Here is an 8,240-nt window from a genome sequence, read left to right as displayed (position 1 = left end):
CCCATGACATCATTCTGTGTGGCCAAAGTTCCTTTTTTTTTTTTTTATTACACAGATACAACTGTTTCCTCTCTTTAGAACGAATCTGCTGTGACAGTTAATCTTGGTTGCCAACTCAACAGGATTTCGAATCACCATGGAAACAAATGGCCATGCTAGTGAGGATTTTCTGGAGCAGCTTAACTGAGGTAGGAAGACCCACCCAAAAAGTGGGTGACACCATGCCAAGGGCTGGGGTCCAAGACCGGATAAGGACAAGAGGAGCTGAGCAGTGACATTCTTCTCCGTCTGCTTCCTGACAGCAGATGCAACCAGAGCAGCTTCTGCTGCTGAACCTTCCTTGCCACGGGGATTGTATTGTGCGGGGCCGTAAGACAAAATAAGTTGTGCTCCTTAGACATTTTTCTCGCAGCAATGAGAAAGGAACTAATGTATCTACTCCAAAGCCACGGAGGACCTGCCTCTTTCTCTCTTCCTCCAGCCTCTCTCCTCCCTCCCCTTTCTTCTCCTCCAAGAAGACCCCCCCCCACACATGAACTCCCGTATGATCTTGGCTTTTGTGTAAAATAGCAAACGTAAGATAATTTGCCTTCAGTGAACGTTGGCTTTTGTCTCTATGGTGCCAGCGTGTCCATATATAAGATGGCGCATGGAGAGGCAATGAGAAAAATCAATTTCTTCAATTTACAGACTAGACAAAGGCCGCTGCAGTTGCTAGACAGAGCTGGTACTTGGTGATGAGGGACATCATTGGGACAGTCCTTTCGGCCCTTATTGTCACACACACACACACACACACACACACACACACACCAAGGTTGGAGCAGCACTCTGAGTTGATCTCAGCTCCTGTCTCGACTGAGCATGAAGCACCTCTGCTTCCATGCGGCAGGTTAGCTAATAGTCATCTACTAGGATAGCCAACCCACCACACAGCGGCTACTGAGCACATGAGATATGGCGGCTGCAACTGAGAAGCAGAAATTCTAAGTTTTATTTAGCGTTAAAACAAATATACTTAAGTAGACGTATAGCTACTTAAAAGATCATCGGGCAACATAGACTTGAGTAGGTTTTTTTTTTTTTTTAGCAGCAACAGAGGGGGTGCAGTCATTCTAAAGGGTCCAGTTGTTCCCACTAATTCCCTAGCCTTGGGCTGGAGCCAGCTCTTCCCAGCCACCCTGCAGCTCCCGCATACAAACCGAAACACCAACATCTGGGATGCTCGGGTGTGTTTTCGCTTCGCCATTCCCAGCTTTCCGCACTGGAGAGACACTCCATAGAGAAGCCATTCTCTTGTGACTTTAGTTTGCAACATGCCTTTGGGCAAATTTTATGTGCCATTTGAAATACATACGCGTACAGATAAGCATATCTATTGAATGTAACGCATTGGAGTGTGGGGTGTGTGTGTGTGTGTGTTTGTGTGCGTGTGAGAATGCGAGAGCACGCGCCGGCACTGCTGCAGATTTCCACACAACCCTCTGTAAGCCCATCAGGAGGCTGCGAGGCACTCTGCACGCAGCCACTCTGGGAACCGCACATTCCACCTCACCTCCAAGCTGCCAAGCACTGTGGAAATCCAACCAGGAAAATGGGGAGGTTTTTTTTTTTTTCACTAGCAATGCCTGAATTGTGTGCCCACTAGAAATATGTGTCTTGGCACAACTGGGCCTCCCGGCTCCTGTCACCTTCTTGCTGCAGCTGGAATTGGCATGGCAGTGTTGGAAAATGGGCACCGCTTGCCTTTACGTTCAGCATGAATCGCTGGTTTGCTTCAGACGCCTGCAGATATAAGAGATGATGCGTTTCCCATGCCCACCTTGCCCCAGGGGCCAGAAGAAGGCTGAAAATTCCTTCTGGAGTTGCTATGAGTTTTACTCTCTTCTCCTCTTTCTCTGCCTTTTTCAGATATACAATTTCTTGCAAGCAGCACATTTTAAAAATGTCTCTCGCATAGCTTCCTAAATATTCATAGCAAATACGCATGTATCTTGAAGGTGAGTCTAGCCGATATGGGGCGTTAATGAAATCAGACAGGGTGTGTGTGTGTGTGTGTGTGTGTGTGTGTGTGTGTGTGTGTGTGTGTGTGTAAGAGAGAGAGAGACAGACAGACAGACAGACAGAGTGCGTATGTGGGCGCGCGCGCGCTTTAAACACTTTTCTGAGTTCCCAGCACTTACAGAGTCAACACAAGTGCATTCATACTAGTAAACTAGGCCCCTTTGTGGTCTGGGTGCTGCCTGCCCTCAGTCTCGTCATCGTCTCCACCACTGTCCTACGCCTCAACAGTATCGAATGGGTGATGATAGCACATGCAGCTTGCTCCTTGGCGTTTTGTCTATGTTACTGCCAGCTTGAAAGGCTCTCCAGCTTGTGTCTGCTCTGGAACAGTTCCTCCCGAACATGCAAGACAGCAGGTAGCTGCTGCAGGTAGCACTTTCTTCTCTCTGCAACCATGGCTCCCATGCCCTTTCCGTGTCTCTACTCCGTGTATTCCAACGCAGCCCACTTGTCTTCTTTTATTATATTCCATTGCCTTGCCCGTCTTTCTTTTCTGTTGGTCTTGGACAGACATCACTGAGAGCCAGGGCTGTGCCTTTTTTTTATGTGAACACTCAGAACCAACCATTGTACAGGGGCTCATACCCATCAGTCAAAACCGTCCATGAAGCCGGGCGATGGTGGCGCACGCCTTTAATCCCAGCACTTGGGAGGCAGAGGCAGGCAGGTTGCTGTGAGTTCGAGGCCAGCCTGGTCTACAAAACGAGTCCAGGACAGCCAAGGATACACAGAGAAACCCTGTCTCGGGGAAAAAAAAAATCAATGGCTGGCTATATTCACAAACAGTACTTTCTATGCATTCCTATATCATAGACCGGGGGATTGTGAATGATTGCAGAGATTTGGACATACCTGGGGTGAGTAGATTCAGAAGCAGCTTCTCTGAAGCAGAAGTGAGTCAGAGAGTACGAATTCCCATCAGATCCACTTCAAAGTGTTTGTGGATGAACACAAGGGCGACAACGTTGAGTGTGGACTTCAAAGGGACCGAGCAACAAGCTGAGACCCAAGGGGATGTGGTGGGTGGTGACAGCATCCCATGGGGTCCATACTTTGCTTCTTTCCCTCTCCAGCTCTGACACCCTAAAAACTGCTAAGGGTCACCTACCTGAAAAGTCTATCTAGCCTTGTAGGAAAGAGGAAGGGGATTATGACTAATGGACAGGAGAGGCTAAAAGAGGGTGGATGTGATCCAAATACATACATGTAGGGAAATTCCATAATGTAGCCAATTGTGTATATGCTAACAAAAAAACATTTTAAAAGGTACATCTAGTGTTGCCTGCCTACCCACTTTACGTGGTGAAAAGATGGGTGGAATTTCTTGAAACATAGGGCTTCATACAAGCAAAATATAACACCAATGTTAGTTTAGAAAAGCACTGTCCAAGGGAATCTGGAATGTTCTTCAGTTGTAGAAACAGATCCGGGCTCAGATTCAGAGGCCTAGATCTGAGCCTAGGTTCTAAAGCTGAGAAGTTGCGTGACTTTGGGCAGGAGTCTTAAATGTCATTGAGTCTGCTTCTGCCCTTCTTGTTAAAGCCATGCTACTCGCCCACCACAGAAAGGTGTTTTAGAGCCTCTATCTCAGGGTCTTCCCGGGAAGGTGTCAAACTGTAAACTACCATGTTTCGTGCTCTGTTAAATGCCCCTGAGATACACTCCCTACTGAGTAAAAGACGACAGGATGTCAAAAACTGTTCAATAATACCCTTGCATACGGTGTGTGTGTGTGTGTGTGTGTGTGTGTGTGTGTGTGTGTGTGTGTATGTGTGAGATGTTACATGGGTTGCAGGTTCCTTGGTTTCAATTCTTTCCCGTCAAGAGAGTGCACAACCAGGTAAAACCTGACTATTGAAAGAAGGGCCTGATGAGCCTTTAAATGAAACGCTGTGGAAATTCCGGGACAGTGATCTGGAACATTGCAATGGTTTTCCTGCCCTTTAGGTCTCCCCCTCCCTTAACCATCTCCTACCAGACACGTATCTCCAACAAAAACTAGACCAGGTAAGCGGTGACTAAGGCTGACGTGGGAAGCCAGATTGCTTAGGCTCAAGCTGAGCTGGAGAGCTAGAATTCATTTCAGTTCCTCGTAAGTTGGGAAAGTGCCTGCCCACAGGGTTATCTAGGCATTGGTTCTCAACCTTTCTAATGCCCCAACCCTTTAATACAGTTCCTCATGTTGTGATGACCCAACCCCCTCCCCCAAGCCATAAAATTATTTTCATTGTTACTTCTTAACTGTAACTTTGCTACTGTTATGAGTTGTAATGTAACTATTTTTAGAGATAGAAGTTTTTGAAGAGGGTTGAGAGAGACCCCACAGGTTGAGAACCACTGGCTTAAAAGTGTAAATGAGTGTATGTAAACCTACGTGGCTGATATTTGAGGTGTGTTTTTCTGTGACTAGTAAGTTGCTCCTCTGATCCGGTCATTGGCTTTTATCCACATTAGTCAAGGGGTCTCACTTCCTTCCAACCAGGGCAGGAGATGCCTCAGCAGATGGCAGAGCCTTCTCCACTTTGTGAGCTGCTGCTCTTCTCTCCGAAGGCTCTTCTTGCCCTCACAGCTTCTCCCTCCTCCCCAGGGATGGGCGTGTCTTTTCTTCCTTCAGAACCATTATCGGATGTGTCTTCATACACATTCCATTTGTTACTCTCTCTTCCTGGACTACACACTCCTGGACGGCAAGGCTTGTGACCTGGCTGTCTTGTATTCTTGGCCATATACCAGCAGGCCTTTTGTCCATGGTTAAGTATTCAGTAAATAGCCGGGCATGGTGGCGCATGCCTTTAATCCTAGCACACGGGAGGCAGAGGCAGGCAGATCGCTGTGAGTTCGAGGCCAGCCTGGTCTACAAAGTGAGTCTAGGACAGCCAAGACTACACAGAGAAAGCCTGTCTCGAAAACAAAAACAAAAACAAATAAACAAAGAAAGTTTTCAGTAAATGTTTGGATGAACAATATGATCAGAAATGACGTCACAGATATGAGGGTTGAACTGCCTTTAGGAAGAGGCTTTCAAATCTCACTTATTCATTCAAAGAGTGATGCAGTAATTAAGACAATCATGGGCTGGAGAGATGGCTCAGAGGTTAAGGGCCCTGACTGCTTTTCCAGAGGTCCTGAGTTCCATTCCCAGCAACCACATGGTGGATCACAACCATCTATAACATGATCTGATGCCCTCTTCTGGCCTGTAGGTGTACGTGCAGGCAGAGTGCTGTATACATACTAATAAATAAATAAATCTTAAAAAAAAAAAAAACCACACATCATGGGCTTTGCAGATGCCACTGCCCTGTTGTCGTCATTTGCTGCAGCCATGGCCAACCTCACCATGTTCTTTGACATCACAGATGACGGTGAGCCCTTGGGCCGCATCTCCTTCGAGCTGTTTGCAGACAAAGTTCCAAAGACCTTTGGATATAAGGGTCCTTCCTTTCACAGAATTATTCTAGGATTTATGTGCCAGGGTGGTGACTTCAAATACCATAATGGCACTGGCGGCAGGTCCATCTAGGGGGAGGAATTTGAGGATGAGAACTTCATCCTGAAACACACAGGTCCTGGCATCTTGTCCATGGCAAATGCTGGACCAAACACAGATAGTTCCCAGTTTTTTACCTGCTATGCCAAGACTGGGTGGCTGGAAGAAGGCATGAGCATCGTGGAAGCCATGGAGCGCTTTGGGTTCAGGGATGGCGAGACTAGCAGGAAGGAAGATCACCATTTCCGACTGTGGATAACTCTAATTCTTTTGACTTGCAGGCATCTTACCCACCAGACAGTTCCTTCTGTAGCTCAGGAGAGTGCCCCCACCCCCATCAGCTCGCAGTATCCTGTAATCTCTGCCTTCACTAAAGTTCTTTGGGTTCCATATTTTCCTCATTCCCCTCCAAGTCTAGCTGGACTGCAGAGTCAAGTTTATGATTATGGATAAAAAGTAAATGGGAAACACACACACACGGTGAATTTTGGCAAATGACATGGCCTTGGGTGCCTCAGTTTCCTTACAGACAGACAGAGTTCACGGGAGTCTTTTTTGTGTTTTATATTATGAGGGTTATCTCAGTATCTTCAAGCACAGCAGGCATTGCTGCTATCACCACACAAGCAACAAAATGCATCTTGTATGAACCAACAGCAGCGAATGTGGAAGAGTTTTCCTGTTGTTTTATAAGAAAAGTAAATCCCAACCATTCAATTTTTCCAATAAAGACGCAGGAGCCAGATGTTGGGGTGAAAATCTGCTAGCTCAGAGAGGCAGAGAAAGCACCCAGCTGACCTTCCTACTCAGCTCACATCCCAGAGGAAAAAACCAAAAGCCGAAAGCCCCAACCCAAAAGCTTGCCAGCTCATCTGACAGCCCAGGAGGAAAAGCCAAAGACCTTGTTAGCACAAAGCTCAAGAGCCCTTTCTTCTCCAGGCTGTCTTAACTATCCTTCAACTCAAAGGCGCTCCTACTCTTTAATCCCTGTCAGCTGGTTTCTTGCTCCACCTCTTGACCTAGGGTTAACCTTTATTTATCATTTATCCTGTGTACAGAAAGCTCTTGGATTAAAGGTGTGTGCTAGGGCTGGCTGAACCACACCAAATCACCTGTTTACAATAAACAGAAAGTCCTTGTATTAAAGGTATGTGTTAAGGGCAGAACCACGCCAGACAAAAGACAGGTTTTTACAGTTCACAATCTCAGGGTTCACAATGGGATCAAACATCCTGCACCATTTCCTCTTCGCACCCCAGCAATCTACCTCCATACAGAGCAGCAGCCTGGAGCCAGTCAGTACACGTGCAGGGATTCTGTAAATATAAAATATTTTAGGCGGTATGAACAGAGTCATACCAGATTTGCCACCTGGTAGATTAGACACACGAACTTCTCTGTCAGTGTCAATCGATGCACAACAGTCTTTGACACCGGCCCGGCACGTTGGTTTATCAATCGTGAAAATTAGTACCATTCTGGGGAACCACACAGGCCTTTCTCACTATTATACACATTATGCAGGGCATGGCTCCGGGATCTGATGCTAGGTGCCAGGGTGGTACAGTAGTAGGGTGAAGTCACAGACCATAAGATGAGTAGTCAAGCAGATGGCCGAGGACCCCAGTTGCGCAGTGCAGCCCTTGGGTTTTGTTACTGAAGTGGAGAGGTAGAAGGTCAGACTTAAGACTAAGAAGTGAAGCCTGGGAGCTGTGGACGTAACTGACACCAGGTGGTAAGATGAGTCACAGAGCAAAGGAGTTATTACCATAAAGATTTGCCTGTGGATAGTCAAATCACATCATTGTAATTTGCCAAAAATACCTCGCGTCGGTTAAGAGAGACTGAGTCATGCTGTAATGACAAATCACCCCACCTCCTGCCCCGTGAACACATAAGGGGGTATAACCACTGATTGGTTGTTTCTGCTACTGTTGTTTCTGTTGGTCTGGGTGTTGGAGACTGGCTCAAAGTCTTGGTAGGCGAGCACTCTGCCATTCAGACACCATTTCAGCCCTGTACATGCATGGGTATGTGTTCATGTTTGTGTCAATTTTGAGAAAAGATCTTGATGTGTAGTCCAGGATCAAATTCAATATCCTCCTGCCTTAAGCTCCTGAGTGCTAGGCGCTCTCTCTCTCTCTCTCTCTCTCTCTCTCTCTCTCATACACACACACACACACACACACACACACACACACACACACACCTCATTGACCCAATGTGCCGTTTTGATCTTATTCAACCCTTCAAGGGAGGCAAGAAAAATGTGATCACACCAAGAGGAAGAGAGCCAAAAACAACTGCCAAACATTTCCACTGCTTATCTCTATCCATTATCTACTAATGAAGCCTGAGTCTTAGAAACCCCAATAGCATTTGGGTGTGGTGGCACACTCGGGAGGAAGAAAGAGGCAGGCAGATCGCTGTGAGTTCGAGGCCAGCCTGGTCTACAAAGTGAGTCCAGGACAGCCAAGGCTACACAGAGAAACCTTGTTTCAAAAAAACAGAAAGAAAGAAAGAAAGGAAGAAAGAAAGAAAGAAAGAAAAAGAAAGAGAGAAAAAGAAGAAAGGAAGGAGAGAAGGAAGGAAGGAAGGCAGGGGAAGAGCTAGGTGATTATGTTGTAGCCAGTGTGGGCCAAAGACAAAACTTGGGCATTGTTCAAAATCAGTCTGGTTCAATGCA

General features: G+C 46.6%; 1 pseudogene across 1 annotated transcript; it reads left to right on the top strand.

The window, feature by feature from the left end:
• Nucleotides 1–5,194: 5,194 nt before the first annotated feature.
• Nucleotides 5,195–5,813, top strand: LOC311604533 (peptidyl-prolyl cis-trans isomerase A-like; annotated as a pseudogene). The gene has a single exon. The product of its transcript is annotated as a peptidyl-prolyl cis-trans isomerase A-like (transcript).
• Nucleotides 5,814–8,240: the final 2,427 nt, after the last annotated feature.

The sequence above is a fragment of the Acomys minous genome, assembly GCF_964271855.1.
Source record: "Acomys minous genome assembly, chromosome: 9".
In the NCBI taxonomy this organism is placed as follows: Eukaryota; Metazoa; Chordata; class Mammalia; order Rodentia; family Muridae; genus Acomys; species Acomys minous.
This window is presented reverse-complemented; position numbering and strand designations above follow the sequence as displayed.